Consider the following 18,605-nt stretch of genomic DNA (forward strand, 5'->3'; position numbering starts at 1 on the left):
TGTTTAGATCCAAGTAAAATGGACCCGGCGATCAAGCTGCCCGGGTTTGTGAGGTGTTGAGCCAGTATTTCTGGTCTGGGATCAAATGTTTGTTTCTGGAGTTCCTCTGGAAGCAATGCTGTTAATCTGAGGAGAGAATGAGTTTGTATTCCATCCCTCACAAGGAGAGCCTGTGATTAAATGGGCTGTTCTGTGTTTGCACCAGCAGAAATAGACCTGAGGTGTTCAGTGTTCGAACTGTGTTTGGAAATTCCTCCTCGCTGTCACCTGTCTGTCAGACAGTGGAAATCAAACAGAAACGCAAGTTGCTGGAGATCTGCACTAAAAATGGAAAATTCTGAATCCATTCTGACAAAAGATTGTGAACCTGAATCGTTAAATTTGTTTCTCTCTCCACAGCAGTTCCTTTCCTGTTGAGCGACTCTGGTGATTCCAGTTTCTTTCTATTAAATTCACTCTGGGATGATTTACATTTCCTGATTGTCTGTTGTACTTGGGAATGTGTTCAGTGCAGTTGTTGCTGACAAGGTTCACATGAATAATCTCAGGAATGATCAGCTTTACGTATGAGGAGCATTTGATGGTTCTGGGGCTGTGCTCACTGGAGTTCAGAGGGGGTGCTGAAACGGGAGGTGGTTAAGTAAACCTACTGAATGCTGAAAAGCCTGGATACAGTGGACATGGAGAGGATGTTTCCATTAGACGGAGAGTCTGTGATCTGACAGCACAGTCTCAGAATAAAGATGCTTCCCATTAAAACTGAGATGAGAGCAATCTCTTCAGCCAAAAGATGGCTGATCTGTGGAATTTGTTGCCACAGAGGGTGGTTGGAGGCTGTCATTTGGGTATATTTAGGGCAGAGATTAAAATATTCATCATTACTAAGTAGCTTCAGGGTTACAGGAGGAAGGCGGGAATATGGTGTTGGAATAAATCTCAGCCATGGTTGAGTGATGGAGCAGACTCGATGGATCGAATCACCTAATTCTGTTCCTGCATCTTATATCTTAGCGATGACTGAATGATGACTCCTTCCTATCCCTCATCAGGTTTTGTGACGTGTCAGGGGCAGTTACAGATTTGTTCACTGAGATCATTATATTTGTCTTCAATGTTTAGATTTCAGTGAGCAGAAATATTTTGTTCTCCTTTGTGTTGTTAACGTGCTTCATCATCTTTCATGTTAAAGTTAGACCTGCGATGAGAGATTTATTGGAAGAAAAGCCCACAACTGGAAGAGAACCACGACTGAAGATGAGGGAACAGCAGCAAGTGAACCAGCCCGAGGACTGAGAGCACCAACTGGAGAGAACCCTTCTGACTCAGGGTTTCCATTGATTCAGTCCGGAGCAAGTTTGGTGAGTGTCATTTACTCAAACACTGGTCCTTTAGACATTACATATCTGTACAGAGTAAGGTAGGGAATAGTTATGGTGAGACTGAATGTGCCCAGAAATACCAGTTATGCCTCTGTCAGACCCAGTTACAATCACTTCTGGTCTGGTAATGTACTGTCAGTATCCCAGCTCTTTAATCTCACTCACATTCCCTCAGTGTTTGCTCATTTGAAGAACTTGCATCTTATGAAGTAGCTTTTGGTCTGTTCTGAGTGTGGAGAGGGAAAGAGGGGTGTTTATATTACTATCTTGCAAAAAGAAGTAATTGTTTGACATTACTTGCTGCAAACTCACTCCCCATACCCTGTACATTCTCAACCAGATTATTGACATAGATGACAAGTAGCAATGGGTGTAACCCTGGGGAACTCCACGAGGCGCGGGCCTGGACTCCAATAACCAGCCTCCCATCATCACCATCTGCTTCCTGCCATCTAGCTGTTCCCAGACTCTGGACTCTGTGACAAACACAATGTTAGCAGCAAGATTAGACAGAGATTAATATAAAGAGAGATTTGTTGCTTCCTGGTGCGTGGAATGCACTGCCTGAGTCAGTGGTGGAGGCAGATACACTAGTGAAGTTTAAGAGACTACTAGCCAGGTATATGGAGGAATCTAAGGTGGGGGCTTATATGGGAGGCAGGGTTTGAGGGTCGGCACAACATTGTGGGCCGAAGGGCCTGTACTGTGCTGTACTATTCTATATTCTATATCAAGACAGAAACACCTCCTCCTCCGTCATCTGTATAGGGTCCATGATCGCATTGCTGTTTCGCCTCACTGTAAAGACGCTGTATGTCTCCTGAGTAAACATAAATGCAAAAAATCCATTTTAAATCTCCCCCACCTACGTCAGCTTCATGCATTAATGCCCTCTCTGAACTTCAAGAAGACCAATTTTGCCTTTTGGTATACTTTTGTTTTGAATATATTTGATGAAGGAGTTGGTGCTCTCCTTTTCATTATCTGCTGGAGCAAACTCGTGCCGTACTTCAGCCCTCTTGATTCCCTCCTTTAGTAACTCTTGAATTATTTATACTTATCAGTACCTCATTTGTTCTTTCCTGCCTATACTTGCTATGCACTCCTTCACCAGGGTCTCAATATCTGTCAAAACCCAAGGTTCCCTAAACATGTTAGCCCTGCCTTTTATTCTGTCAGCAACATTCAAACTCTGTACTGGTCGTCATTTATGCATTCCATCTCTGTACTCTTAAAATAGCAGTTTTGAAGGCCTCACACTTACCAAGCACAGATTTGCTCGAAAACAACCTGTTCCAATCCACGTTCACCAGATCCTTTCTGATACCATTAAAATTGGCCTTTTCTCCAATTTAGAACCAGACCTACCCATTTCCATAATGATCTTTAAACTAATGGTATTATGATCACTAGATCCAAAGTATTTACCTGCACAGACCTCTGTTACCTGCCCCGTCATGTACCCTAATAGTATTTCAGTCTATAGTTATGACCTCAATATATTGATCAAGGGAACTTCCTTGAACACATTTTACCAACGATATCCCAAACAGCCCTTTAAAGTATGGGTGTCCCGGTCAATAAGTGGAAAGTTACAACCATCTAGCATCATAACCTTCTAAGTTGCCTGTGATTTCTCAAACAATTTGATCCCCCAAATCCTATTGACTATTGGGCACTCTGTAATATAATCCCATCCCTTCCTTATTGTTCAGTTTCACCCATAAGGCCTCAGTGGTTGAGCTTTCCAGTTTGTCCTGTATGAGCAATGCAGGGACATTTTCCCTAACTAGTGATGTCACTTGTCCTTCTTTAATCCCTCCCACTCAATCAAATTGTGTCTAACGCAACAGAACCCTGGAAGACTGAGCTGCCAGTCCTGCACCTCCTCCAATCAAATCACATTAATGCTTGCAATACTGTAATTCAATACGCTGATCCATGCTCTAAGCTCATCAGCCTTTCCTACAATACTCCTTGCAATGAAATAATACACATTTGGGAACATTTGTTTCACCATGTTCTTTCTTTAGACTCCTGATTTTTTATGTTGGATTAACAGCATCTTTCCCACACAACCACTCCACTATCCACTCTGGTTCTTCATCCCCTTGCAGCTCAAGTTTGACACCTCACCCCATCCCGATGCAGTGTTAACAACCCTTCCCGCAAGGGTATCAGTCCCCCTCCAGTTCGGATGCAAAACGATCATGTCTGTCCAGGTCCCATCTTCCTTGGAATCATCCAAACATCTGCAGCACTCAACAATGCACCATCTCATCAGCCACACGTTAGACTGTATTATATCCTATTTCAGGCCTCACTAGCATGTGGTATGGGTGGCAATCCTGAAGACACAACCCTGGATGTTGTGCACTTTAACCTATCACCTACATCCATGAACTCACTTTGCAGCACCTCTTCACCCTTCCTGCCCTGTCATTGGTGCCGACGTGAACCTTGACCTCTGCTCACACTACCCTTAAACATGTTTCAGACTGGATGCGAGATTTCCCCGACCATGGCAACACACCATCCAGAAATCTTGTTCTCATTAATAGTGATGGCAGTCACTGCTGCTTCCCGTCACTCACGGGCCACAGTGAAGAGATATGCAAAGTATGCATTAGCTATACAGGACCCTGGTCAGACCCCACTTGAGCTCAGCTCTGGTCACTTCACTACAGGAAGGATGTGGAAACTATAGAAAGGGTGCAGAGGAGATTTACAAGGATTGGGGAGCATGCCTAATGAGAATAGGTTAAGTGAGCTCAGCCTTTTCTCTTTGGAGCGGTGGAGGATGAGAGGTGACCTGATATGGGTGTATAAGATGATGAGAGGCATTGATCGTGTGGGTAGTCAGAGGCTTTTTCCCAGAGCTGAAATGGCTAGCACGAGAGGGCACACAGATTTAAGGTGCTTGTAAGTACAGAGGAGATGTTTTTTTACGCAGAGTGGTGAGTGCATGGAACTGTAGTGGAGACGGATATGAAGGGGTGTTTTAAGAGACTTCTGGATACATGGAGCTTAGAAAACTAGAGGGCTATGGGTAACCTTAGGTAATTTCTAATGTAAGTACATGTTCCGCACAGCATTGTGGGCTGAAGGGCCTGTATTGTGCTATAGGTTTTCAATGTTTCTATGTTTCTAAAGTTCACCTGCTATTTCTTTGTCTTCCATTACTAGCTCACCAATATCATTTTCCAGTGGACCAATATCAACTCTCAACTCCATTTTTTCTTTTTATATAACTGAACAAAAACATTTGTTATCCTGCTTGATATTATTGTCTAGTCTCACCTCATATTTCATCTTTTCCCTTCTTATAGCTTTTTTAGTTGCCTTTTGTTAGATTTTAAAAGGTTTCCAATCATCCAACTTCCCACTCAGTTTTGCTTCCATATTGACACTCACTCACTCACGGACCAATCACAGGACACACAAAAGGTGAACAGTATAGATCACCAGCATTTCATCCGAAGTTGCACTGGTGATGTTGCCTAGCTGGGTAACGAAACATCTGCAAGTGAACAAGCCAGCTCGGCGAGCCACTAAACAGGATCTGGGTTATTACACAACACCCAATCTAAGCGAGCCTTTCCCCAAGTAGGCTCAAGCACAATCGCAATAAATCCCCTCTCCTGCCACCCGACACCTGAAGTATGCTTGATTTTCCCATTCCCCTTGCATATTGAAGTTCGTCAGTACAAATGTGTCATTACCCTTATTACATGCCTTTTCCCTTTGCAACTCAAACCCACATCTTGGCGACTATTTGGAGGCCTGTATATGATTCCCATAATGTGCTTTGTTACCCCTGTAATTTCTTATCTCCACCCACAAAGAGCCAACGTCCTCTGACTTTATGTCCCCTTTTTCTGAAGGTGTAATTCCATCTCGAAAACATAGCCAATGTCTTCCTGCCTGTCCTTTCGAAACAAAGTATATCCTTTGATGTTAAACTCCCAAACAAGATCTTCTTTCAGCCACAACTCAGTAATGGCCACAACGTCGTACCAACCAAAATCGAATTTTGCCTCTGTGGTACAATTTAACACTTGGCTGTGTCCACATTTAAACCTGCTGGCTCATCTTCAGCTCTATCATACTGGTTTCCATCGCCCTGTCATATTAGTTTAAAACACTCCCAACAGCTCCAGTAAATTCGCCTGCAAGAATATCGGACCCTGCTGTAATCCCTGCCCCTTGCTGTATTCTTCGGCCACACACTTATCTGCCACCTCATTCTATTCCTATCCCCACTGTCGGGTGGCACAGGCAGTGATCCCGACATTACTACCTTTGAGTTCCTGCTTCTCAGCTTCCTTCCTAACTCCCTGTGTTTTGTTTTCCAGACCTCTTCCCTGTTCTCTTCCTATATCATTGGTACCAATATCTATCATGACTCGTGACCTTTCCTTTTCAGGATATTATGGACGTGTCCAGTAATGTTTCGGACCCTGGCTCCTGAGAGGCAAAGTAGCATCGGTGTCTCCTTTTTGAGTCCACAGAATCGCTTACCTCTCCTGCTGACTATAGAGTCCCGTATTACTGCTGACATCCTCTTCAGATTTCTGCTGTTCCGCACAACATCCGGGAGTTGCCTGAGTTCATGTCCCAGCTCCTTGGAGCATAGGATACCGCAGAGGTGTGGTGGGGCTTATTGCCTGAGTTCATGTACTAGCTCCTCAGAGCAGAGGAGACTGTAGAGGTGTGGTGAGGGTGTATTGCCTGAGTTAATGTAACAGTTCCTCGGAGAAGAAGAGACTGTAGACTACTGCGGGGTGTGTTACATCGTGACTGGCTGAGCTTGGAAAAGGAAATGGAAATAATGTTCCTTTTCTGTGGCTCAGTACTGACAGTTTCAACCTAAAGAAGTGTCGAGAGTATCCGCTCCATTATGAGAAAGTAAAAGTCAGTAGAGCAAGTAAATTGCCCCCCGACCCCCACTGTTACCCTCTGCGGTGTTGCCCAGTTCAGCAGAAGCTGAGCAGTGAAAGCGGTGAAACCAGCCGCTCCACACAACACTCTCCTCTCCAGAATCACGTGTGCACTTGGTGCTCGCTGGAACATCGGGGAATCTGCAAACTACGAACAGAGGGGAGAGGGGAGGCTTTAACAGCGAACCTGAATCGGATCAGAAATGTTTCGGGGCCATCGTTCATCTTCAGACGCTCTTATCTCTGATCTCCCAATTTCACCCAAACAGTGTCCTTAACAATTTCTTATTATTGGGGTAAATACGTGAGTGTTCAGTGTTCATCAGATCAGGCATTGACCACCTATTTCTGTCCATCCTAAGATGTTCAGCAGAAACACAAGGAGACTCTGCGGGCACAAACTGAAACACTGAGAGTGAACACGATCCTGATGAGGGAGAAGGTGAAGGTTTTCCAGCTGGTTGATCGATACGCTGAGCTCACAGTCATTTCTACTGTTCGAGATCGGAGACTGGTGGAACATGAGCTGCTGGCAAGAGGCAGAGACCACGAGGAGTGGAGAGAGGAACATCTCCGCGGACAGCTGGAGAAAATCGGGATTGCTCATCTGTTTGAGAATAGTTACTCACATAGTTTTTGGGACAAAATGAAAAGATTCTTCACACAATCAACTTAGGGATGTTCAGCAGCAGTGGCCGAAGTCCCAGGGATCGGGAAAACAACATTGGTTCAAAAGATTGTTTATGACTGGGTCACGGGGAAAATATACCAACAATTCCAGTTTGCCTTCAGTTTCAAATTCTGGGATTTAAACTCCATTAATTGCAGAATAAACTTGAAAGAACTGATTCTGCATCAATATCCGTATTTTGGGAATGCCCTGAGAGAGGTCTGGAAGAACCCAGAGGGATTGCTGGTTATATTCGATGGATTGGATGAATTCAAGCACAGAATCGATTTTGCTGACAGTCGGAGAGATACAGAACCCAAGCACCAGTGCCCAGATCCTGAATTCAAGTGCAAGGTGTCTGACATTGTGTACAGTTTAATCCAGGGCAAGCTGCTCCCAGGATGTTCAGTGCTGGTGACCACACGTCCCACTGCGTTACATCTATTGGAAAAGGCGGAGATCGGTGTCTGGGCTGAAATCCTGGGATTTGTTGGTGAGGAACGGAAGGAATATTTCATCAGGTATTTTGAAGATCAGACGGTAGCGGCAGCAACCCCTCCTACTGCTGGATCCTCGCTCTGGCATTAAGTCCCTTCTTCACACAAAGAGTCAGGGACCCAGAGCGAATTCCCAAGACCATCACCCAACTATATTCCTACTATATTTACAACATCCTGAAAAACCATGGTCGTGAGATTGACAGTCCCCTGATGTGTTACTCAGGGTTGGTCAGATGGCCTTCAGAGGAGTGCTCGAGAAGAAGATTGTGTTTACAGGTGGAGATTTGATCAACTACAATCTGCAGCCTTCCCAGTTCCTGATGGAGCTTTTGGAGAGAGAGGATTCTGCCCGGAGCGCGGTGTACACATTTCCCACACCTCACCATCCAAGAGTTTGTAGCTGCAGTAGCACAGTTCCTGAATCCACATCCCGGGGATATCCTGTAAAGGGATTTGGATAAAACTGTAGTGAATCAGATTGTGAAGAATTGTGACAAGTGACCAGGGGATCGGTCAGTAATTCCCCAAGGACAGGAGGGTTCTGTGGTTCCTTGTGAAGGGATGTTGGAGACTTCATCAGATCAGTGAACAACGGCCATTGGTTTAATGGTAGTAAATCACAGGAATGGCCGTGTTTCTCACTGACTGTGACACGTCCATTGACAATGTTCCTTCTCAGTTGTGCAAGGCCTTGGTGAGACCGCACCTGGAGTATTGTGTGCAGTTTTGGTCCCCTAATCTGAGGAAAGACATCCTTGCCATAGAGGGAGTACAAAGAAGGTTCACCAGATTGATTCCTGGGATGGCAGGACTTTCATATGAAGAAAGAATGGATGAACTGGGCTTGTACTCGTTGGAATTTAGAAGATTGAGGGGGGATCTGATTGAAACGTATAAGATCCTAAAGGGATTGGACAGGCTAGATGCAGGAAGATTGTTCCCGATGTTGGGGAAGTCCAGAACGAGGGGTCACAGTTTGAGGATAGAGGGGAAGGCTTTTAGGACCGAGATTAGGAAAAACTTCTTCACACAGAGAGTGGTGAATCTGTGGAATTCTCTGCCACAGGAAACAGTTGAGGCCAGTTCATTGGCTATATTTAAGAGGGAGTTAGATATGGCCCTTGTGGCTACGGGGGTCAGGGGGTATGGAGGGAAGGCTGGGGCGGTGTTCTGAGTTGGATGATCAGCCATGATCATAATAAATGGTGGTGCAGGCTCGAAGGGCCGAATGGCCTACTCCTGCACCTATTTTCTATGTTTCTATGGTTCACTGTTACCGACACTGACTGCAGCAGGTGGGTCAGAGATTCACACCCGCTTCCCAGTGAGAAGGAGATAAATACCATTGTGAGATTGTCCTCCCTGCCCTTCCCCGTCTGTGACTTTTCTCACTACCAGATACCGTGAGCGCATCTCTTCTGGGCCTCTTTTCAGTCTCACCCCTCCCGTACAATCTTTTTCTGTAACCCCTCATCTTGTATGATTATCGTTTCCCCCCGACTCCTCCTGTGAGACAACTGATCCCTATCCCCCTTCCTCCTGTGGGATCTTTTCCCCAATCCCTTCCTCCTGTTGGATGTCTTCCCCATCCCCCTTCCTCCTGTGGGATCTCGCTTCCCCATCCCCCTTCATCCTGTGGGATCTCTCTTCCCCATCCCCCTTCATCCTGTGGGATCTCTCGTCTCCTCCCCCTTCCTCATGTGGGATCTCTCTTCCCCATCCGCCTTCCTCCTGCTGGATCTCTCTTCCCCATCTGCCTTCCTCCCGCAGGATCTCGCTTCCTCATCCCCCTTCATCTTGTGGGATCTCTCTTCCCCATCCCCTTCCTCCCGCGGGATCTCTCTTCCCCATCCCCCTTCCTCCTGCTGGATCTCTCTTCCCCATCCCCCTTCCTCCTGCTGGATCTCTCTTCCCCATCCCCCTTCCTCCTGTGGGATCTCTCTTCCCCATCTGCCTACCTCCCGCAGGATCTCGCTTCCTCATCCGCCTACCTCCTGCAGGTTCTATCTTCCCCATCTGCCTTCCTCCCGCAGGATCTCGCTTCCTCATCGGCCTTCCTCCTGTGGGATCTCTCTTCCCCATCTACCTTCCTCCTGCTGGATCTCTCTTCCCCATCTGCCTTCCTCCCGCAGGATCTCGCTTCCTCATCCGCCTACCTCCTGCAGGTTCTATCTTCCTATCCTTTTGCTTGGCTGGAGTCCCACCACTATCTCCCATCGACACTTTCCCATTCACAAATCTTCCTCACTGGGGGACTTACTTCCATCCTTCAATTCTTGCAGGTAGGTTTGCTAGAGAGGCTCTCGTGGATTTAAACGAGATACAAGTGGCGAGGGGAACCAAAGTGTAGGAACAGATGTAGGGGAGAAGGAAGAAAAAGGAGATAGTAAAGTTGTTTGCACCATTAGTGATAAACAGAGAGATAGAGGTGGAAAATTACTTAAATGCATTTATTTTAATGCTAGGAGCATTGTAAGAAAGGTGGATGAGCCTTGAGCATGGATTGATACCTGGAAGTATGATGTTGTAGCTATTAGTGAAACATGGTTGCAGGAGGGGTTTGTTTGGCAACTAAATATTTCTGGATTTCATTGCTTCAGGTGTGCTAGAATCAGAAGGACAAGAGGGGGAGGTGTTGCTTTGCTTGTCAGAGAAAATATTACAGCAGTGCTCTGGCAGGATAGATTAGAGGGCTCGTCTAGGGAGGCTATTTGGGTGGAATTGACGAATCGGAACAGTGTAGTAATACTTATAGGGGTGTATTCTAGACCACCAAATGGGGAGCAAGAATTGAAGGAGCTAATTTGTAAGGAGATAGCAGATATTTGTAGTAAGCACACGGTTGAGAGTGTGGGAGATTTTAATTTTCCACACGTAGACTGGGAAGCCCAGACTGTAAAAGGGCTAGATGGTTTGGAGTTAGTAAAATGTGTGCAGGATAGTTTTTTGCAGCAACACATAGAGGTACCAGCTAGAGAAGGAGCAGTGCTGGATTTCCTGTTAGGGAATGAGATAGGGCAGGTGACGAAGGTATGTGTTTGGGAGCAATTCGGGTCCAGTGATCACAATGCCATTAGTTTCAATATAATTATGGAGAAGGATAGGTCTGGACCGAGGGTTGAGATTTTTGATAGGAGAAAGGCTAACTTTAAGGAGATGCGAAAGGATTTAGAAGGAGTGGATTGGGACAATTTGTTTTATGGGAAGGATGTAATAGAGAAATGGAGGTCATTTTAAGGTGAAATTTTGAGGGTACAGAATCTTTATGTTCCTGTCAGGTTGAAAGGAAAGGTTAAAAGTTTGAGAGAACCATGGTTTTCAAGGGATATTGGAAACTTGGTTTGGGAAAAGAAAGATATCTACAATAAATATAGGCAGCATGGAGTAAATGAGGTGCTCGAGGAATATAAAGAAGGTAAAAAGAATCTTGAGAAAGAAATTAGAAAAGCTAGAAGAAGATACGAGGTTGTTTTGGCAAGTAAGGTGAAAATAAATCCAAAGTAAATGCAAAGGGTTTCTACCGTTATATTAATAGCAAAAGGACAGTAAGGGATAAAATTGGTCCCTTAGAGAATCAGAGTGGGCAGCTATGTATGGAGCCAAAAGAGATGGGGGAGATTTTGACCAATTTCTTTTCTTCAGTATTCACTAAGGAGAGGATATTGAATTGTGTATGGTAAGGGAAACAAAGAGGGTAGTTATGGAAACTATGATAATTAAAGAAGAGCAAGTACTGGAGCTTTTAAGGAATATAAAAGTGGATAAGTCTCCAGGTCCTGACAGGATATTCCCTAGGACCTTAAGGGAAGTTAGTGTGGAAATAGCAGGGGCTCTGACAGAAATATTTCAAATGTCATTAGAAACGGGGATGGTGCCAGAGGATTGGAGTATTGCTATATATGGTATATATAATTATCTGGATAGACAGGGTCTGATTAGGAACAGTCAACATGGATTTGTGCATGGAAAGTAATGTTTGACAAATCTTATTGAATTTTTTGAAGAGGTTGCTAGGAAAGTTGACAAAGGTAAAGCGGTGGATGTTGTCTATATGGGCTTCAGTAAGGCCTTTGACAAGGTTCCACACGGAAGGTTAGTTAGGAAGGTTCAATCGTTAGGTATTAGTATTGAAGTAGTAAAATGGATTCAGCAGTGGCTGGATGGGAGACGCCAGAGAGTAGTGGTGGATAAATGTTTGTCAGATTGGAGGCCGGTAACTAGCGGTGTGTCTCAGGGATCTGTACTGGGTCCAGTGTTGTTTGGCATATACATTAATGATCTGGATGATGGGGTGGTAAATTGGATGAGTAAATATGCAGATGATACTAAGATAGGTGGAGTTGTGGATAATGAAGTAGGTTTTCAAAGCTTGCAGAGAGATTTAGGCCAGTTAGAAGAGTGGGCTGAAAGATGGCAGATGGAGTTTAATGCTGATAAATGTGAGGTACAACATTTTGGTAGGACTAATCAAAATAGGACATACATGGTAAATGGTTGGGCATTGAAGAATGCTGTAGAACAGAGGGATCTGGGAATAATGGTGCATAGTTCCCTGAAGGTGGAATCTCATGTGGATAGGGTGGTGAAGAAAGCTTTTGGTTTGCTGGCCTTTATAAATCAGAGCATTGAGTATAGGAGTTGGGATGTAATGTTGAAATTGTACAAGGCATTGGTAAGGCCAGATTTGGAGTATTGTGTACAGTTCTGGTCACTGAATTATAGGAAAGATGTCAATAAAATAGAGAGAGTACAGAGAAGATTTACTAGAATGTTACCGGGGTTTCATCACCTAAGTTACAGAGAAAGGTTGAACAAGTTGGGTCTTTATTCTTTGAAGCATAGAAGGTTGAGGAGAGACTTGATAGAGGTATTTAAAATTATGAGGGGGATAGATAGAGTTGACGCGGATAGGCTTTTTCCATTGAGAGTGGGGGAGGTTCAAACAAGAGGACATGAGTTGAGAGTTAAAGGGCAAAAGTTTAGGGGTAAAATGAGGGGGAACTTCTTTACTCAGAGAGTGGTAGCTGTGTGGAACGAGCTTCCAGCAGAAGTGGTTGAGGCAGGTTCGATGTTGTCATTTAAAGTAAAATTGGATAGCTATATGGACAGGAAAGGAATGGAGCGTTACGGGCTGAGTGCGGGTCAGTGGGACTAGGTGAGAGTAAGCATTTGGCATGGACTAGAAGGGCCGAGATGGCCTGTTTCCGTGCTGTAATTGTTATATATCGTTATATGGTTAACCCTACCCCTCTGGAGTCTCTCACATCAGAAACATTTCTCTCATCGGGAAATGAGGCAGAATATGTGGAGTTCACAGGGTCACATCGACAGACTAAATTACCGACATTCGGTGAATACCCTGGAGCTGGGCAGTGAGGGACATTGATAATGATGGGAACTCCGATCAGTGATTTACCGAAGGGTTTAATGTTTCCTGAAATATTCGAGTGAGAGAAATTCCCTCAGACCCACAGTTTGAATCACTTTGTTGATCAACTTGTTTGTTTGTGTTCAGACTTGGGAGGAATAAACTGGGAGATTCAGGAGTGAAACTGGTGTCTGCGGCTCTGAGGAACCTGGAGTGTAAAATACAGAAACTGTGGTAAGTACCAGACTGTGGGAGATTGTGTTTACAGTCACTGGGTGTCTGACACTGAACATTAATGCGATCAGTAATTGTGTTACTGACAAACACTGGGGATTTGTACCGTCTCCTGTCTCTCTGTGTCCTTCACCCTCACTCTCTCTCATCTCCAGGCTGTGGGATGTCGGTCTCACAGATTCTGGTGCCGAGGATCTCGTCTCCGCTGTCAGTACAAACCCATCACTGACGGAGCTGGACCTGAGTGGTAATAAACTGGGAGATTCAGGAGTGAAACTGGTGTCTGCGGCTCTGAGGAACCCGGAGTGTAAAATACAGAAACTCTGGTAAGTACAAGACTGTGGGAGATTGTGTTTACAGTCACTGAGTGTGTGACACTGAACAATAATGTGATCAGTAATTTCTTTATTAACCTTTTTATTGATTTAAAAGTATAAATACAGTAAAGAGGAGAATTAGTTCAAGTATATATATCAGTAACAATATAAACCAAGATTAAGATAGACATTGTCAAAGTCATAGATATTAAACTAGTATAATATATAATAAAAGAAAATGAAAATAACAATTCTCCTCTTAACCAGTTTATGAAGAGAAAGGAAAAAACATTGGGTTTTAAATGAAAAGGGAAAAAAAACACTACACTATAACAAAACAAAAAAAGGGGGACTGGGCATCTCATTTTGAGGATACGACCCAAAAAGAGAGAGAGAGAGAGAGAAAGACTTTCTGATCAAATCTAAAACTTCGATTAAAAAAAGATTGTAAGAGTAATAAATCAAATTAAATGAAAATATTGGATAAAAGGTCACCATATTTGCTCAAATTTAAAGGATGTATCAAATGTCCGACTTCTTATTTTCTCTAAACTTAAACAGGACATAATGGAGGAGAGCCAGTAAATGACTGTAGGTGGATTAGAATCCTTCCACTCCAATAAAGTGGCTCTCCCAGCCAGTAAGGTCGAAACGGCTATCATACATCGAGCGGAAACAAGAATATTTCGTAAGCAAATTAGGTTGTAGATCCAGATCCAAGACTTTTGATAGTGTTTTAAAAACATCTCTGCAAAAGTTATCTGGCTTTATACAAGACCAATACGTATGAGTTAAAGCGTCCAGCTCAATATTACATCTGTCACAAGTAGGATTAATACTGGAGAAAATATGCACTGGTTTATCCTTTGACACATGGGCCCGATGCGCTACCTTGAACCGTATCAAGGAACGACAGGCACAAATAGATGAGTTGTTAACCAAATGAAAAGTTTTACTCCATTGATTATCTGAAAATGACTCTTGAAGAGCGTTTAATTTTATCATCAGATATCATTCGTGAACTCAATAACCGTTTATAGATTAAGCTAACAACCTTTTTTGAAATGGACTCTCCAGGAGGCGCTCATGGTGTGAGGTACATTTTGGCTTCGCTCCATTCCCTTTACTTCTTTTACCCGTAACCACCCTTATTTAATCTGTTTATACCTACACTAATAGGTTTATAACACAAATATATCTTTGAACTTTGATTTTAACTCGCTGGAAATGTGAACCAGAGGACGAGAAGTTAAAAATGGGAAAGACTCCAACAGCAACGGGAAAAAAAGATGGCGATCCTAAAGCATCTAAGCAAATACCAATATCTTTTGAAATAATGTCGAATCTTCTAGAGGAAAAACTTAATCAAAGATTTGCTGTGTTTGAAGAAGTTTTGAAGATGATTCAAGATGACATTAGATTGTTTAGATGTGAAATTGATCAACAGCAAACTAGAATTTCAGAACTGGATGCTGCCCGTTGGCAGAGGACAAAAGATTGAAGCCCTGGAAAAAAATCTGGCTTCAACATCCCATGTTGGAACGTTATAAATCCAAGATTATTGATCTCGAAGATCGATCCCGATGACAGAACTTGCGGATAATCGGGCTTCCCAAAGATATCGAGACGGCCGATCCTACCAAATACTTTTCTCAATTTTTAATGGATGTGTTTGGTTCAGAGGTTTTGGAGGCCCCTCCATTGCTCGATCGCGTGCACCGTACATTACGCCCCAAACCTTCCAGAGAATTTAAACTGAGACCCATTATTATTCTGTTCCATTATGCTCACATGAAGGATCGTGTGGTACAAGCTGCGCAGCGGAAAGATATGATCGAATTTCAAAGTTTCAAATTTTGCCTCGTTGAAGATTTCAGTCCTGAAGTTCTGAGGGAATGGATAGCTTTTAAACCACAGATGTCAGAATTTTATCAAAAAGGCCTTAACCAGCGTTGCTGTTTCCAGCACGTTTGAAAATTGTTCTTGCCGATAACTCTCGTCGTCTGTTTAAATCTCCGGATGAAGCTCAGTTTTCTTGACAATCAGCGTTCCTCTGCTCCGGACTAATTAACGGACTGTTGTTTATTCTCTTTGTTCTTACATGCTTGTTTTTTCAGTAGATCCAGATCCAAAACTTTTGATAGTGTTTTCAAAACATCTCTCCAAAAGCTTACAGCTTTGGATTTTTATAATCTGAGGGCTTTTGCCCTGGGTTTGTAGGGTAGGTATTTTTCGTATTTTCGGATAAGTTTTCTTTCTTTACTGATTCTGTATTTTATTTATTCTTTTTTACTTTTTATTTTTCTTTCTTTGAAACTTTATAGGCCTATATCCTTGCTAAATGTGGATTCCAAGATATTTTCAAAATTACTGGCAACTAGACTGGAGAAAGTATTGCCTCCAATTATTTCTGTTGACCAGACTGGATTTATTAAAAATCATTATTCCTTCTTTAATATTAGGAGATCAATGAATATTGTTTATACTTCTTCATCCAGAACTCCAGAATGTGTCATTTCACTGGACACTGAGAAAGCTTTTGACAGAGTCGAATGGACATATTTGTTTAATTCGCTTGAGAAATTCAATTTTAGTCCGATATTTATATCTTGGATTAAACTGATATACCTTACCCCCTTCGGCTTCGGTATTTACCAATAATCAAAGATCTCCCTTTTTTCAGTTATTTCCTGGTACTCGTCAGGGTTGCCCTCTTTGTCCATTATTATTTGATATCGCCCTGGAACCTTTAGCTATTGCTATTCATGACTCTCCTAATATATTTGGCATTACCCGCAGGAATGAGATACACAAACTATCACTATATGCAGATGATTAATTACTATATATCTCTAACCCTGAGAAATCCATTCCGGCAGTTTTCGCTCTGCTTCCTCAGTTGAGTAACTTTTCCGGTTACAAATTGATTAATAAGAAGCATAAGGACTTATTGAAGTTCAATTTTTTTTCCTAAATCCTTTTTTAATACTGTTGATTCCAAAAGTTCCTCTTATATATGGCAGAATAAAAATCTCAGATTAAGTAAAAAATACTTACGTAGAACATAGACATAGAACATAGAATAGTACAGCACAGTACAGGCCCTTCGGCCCACAATGTTGTGCCGACCCTCAAACCCTGCCTCCCATGTAAGCCCCCCATCTTAGATTCCTCCATATACCTGTCTAGTAGTCTCTTAAACTTCACTAGTGTATCTGCCTCCACCACTGACTCAGGCAGTGCATTCCATGTACCAACCACTCTCTGAGTAAAATACCTTCCTCTAATATTCCCCTTGAACTTCCCACCACTTACTTTAAAGCCATGTCCTCTTGTATTGAGCAGTGGTGCCCTGGGGAAGAGGCGCTGTCTATCCACTCTATCTATTCCTATTATCCTCTACACCTCTATCATGTCTCCTCTCATCCTCCTTCTCTCCAAAGAGTAAAGCCCTAGCTCCCTTAATCTCTGATCATAATGCATACTTTCTAAACCAGGCAGCATCCTGGTAAATCTCCTCTGTACCCTTTCCAATGCTTCCACATCCTTCCTTTCGTGAGGTGACCAGAACTGGACACAGTACTCCAAGTGTGGCCTAACCAGAGTTTTATAGAGCTGCATCATTACATAGCGATTCTTAAACTCTATCCCTCGACTTATGAAAGCTAACACCCCATAAGCTTTCTTAACTACCCTATCCACCTGTGAGGCAACTTTCAGGGATCTGTGGACATGCACCCCGAGATCCCTCTGCTCCTCCACACTACCAAGTATCCTGCCATTTACTTTGTACTCTGCCTTGGAGTTTGTCCTTCCAAACTGTACCATCTCACACTTCTCCGGGTTGAACTCCATCTGCCACTTCTCAGCCCACTTCTGCATCCTATCAATGTCTCTCTGCAATCTTTGACAATCCTCTACACTATCTACAACACCACCAACCTTTGTGTCGTCTGCAAACTTGCCAACCCACCCTTCTACCCCCACATCCAGGTCGTTAATAAAAATCACAAAAAGTAGAGGTCCCAGAACAGATCCTTGTGGGACACCACTAGTCACAACCCTCCAATCTGAATGTCCTCCCTCCACCACCACCCTCTGCCTTCTGCAGGCAAGCCAATTCTGAATCCACCTGGCCAAACTTCCCTGGATCCCATGCCTTCTAACTTTCTGAATAAGCCTACATGTGGAACCTTGTCAAATGTCTTACTAAAATCCATATAGATCACATCCACTGCACTACCCTCATCTATATGCCTGGTCACCTCCTCAAATAACTCTATCAGGCTTGTTAGACACGATCTGCCCTTCACAAAGCCATGCTGAATGTCCCTGATCAGACCATGATTCTCTAAATGCCTATAGATCCTATCTCTAAGAATCTTTTCCAACAGCTTTCCCACCACAGACGTAAGGCTCACTGGTCTATAATTACCCAAACTATCCCTACTACCTTTTTTGATGGGGGACATTTTGGCCAATTCCCTGCCCTCCCCTTTAATGGCTGCACGCCAGGTTTAATTCCCAACCGTTCTAACGGAACTGGCTCCAGCCTGAAGCTGTCTGTCGTTCGGAGCGTTCCCACAGTGATGTATTTCCGCCTCCTGTCCAGTGGCACAGCTTCCAGTGGATGTGCGGGTTTGAGACTCCCCCACGAGACCCCGGGGAATTAGACAGGCAGAGCCCGGGGGCCGGGGCTCAGTCTGGGACACTGGTGTCCCGGGGTGGGATTATCCCGGGAGAGAATCCTTTTGCTCCCTTTGCTGAGGACGGTGCATTCGGCAGGTCTGGCTGATATAATGATGTTAAATTGACAAATACCTCGGCAGTGACCCTGGATCTGCAGCGATCTCGGACACGGCCCTGAAGTGTGATTTTATAATCATCGGTTCCCCAATGCAGAGTGACGGTGAGAAACGGGACTGATTGTTCAATCTGTCACTCATTGTCACCGGTCAGTTAATTGTGTGTGATTCTGAGTGAGTCGGGAGCAGCTTATTTATCCCTGCACACGAGCAGCTCACACATTGTTTAATTTACATTTGTCATGATGAAATCAATAAACCACTGTAATTTCCTGTCTTGGTGTCGGACTCGAGTCTCACTAGAGGAGAAACAGTACCCTGGGGTTACTGCTGCCCACCGCACCCGGTGAACTGCAATAATGGTGTGAGCTCCTCACACTGGTACGGCAGCG

The sequence above is a fragment of the Mobula birostris genome, chromosome 13 (assembly GCF_030028105.1).
Source record: "Mobula birostris isolate sMobBir1 chromosome 13, sMobBir1.hap1, whole genome shotgun sequence".
Classification (NCBI taxonomy): domain Eukaryota; kingdom Metazoa; phylum Chordata; class Chondrichthyes; order Myliobatiformes; family Myliobatidae; genus Mobula; species Mobula birostris.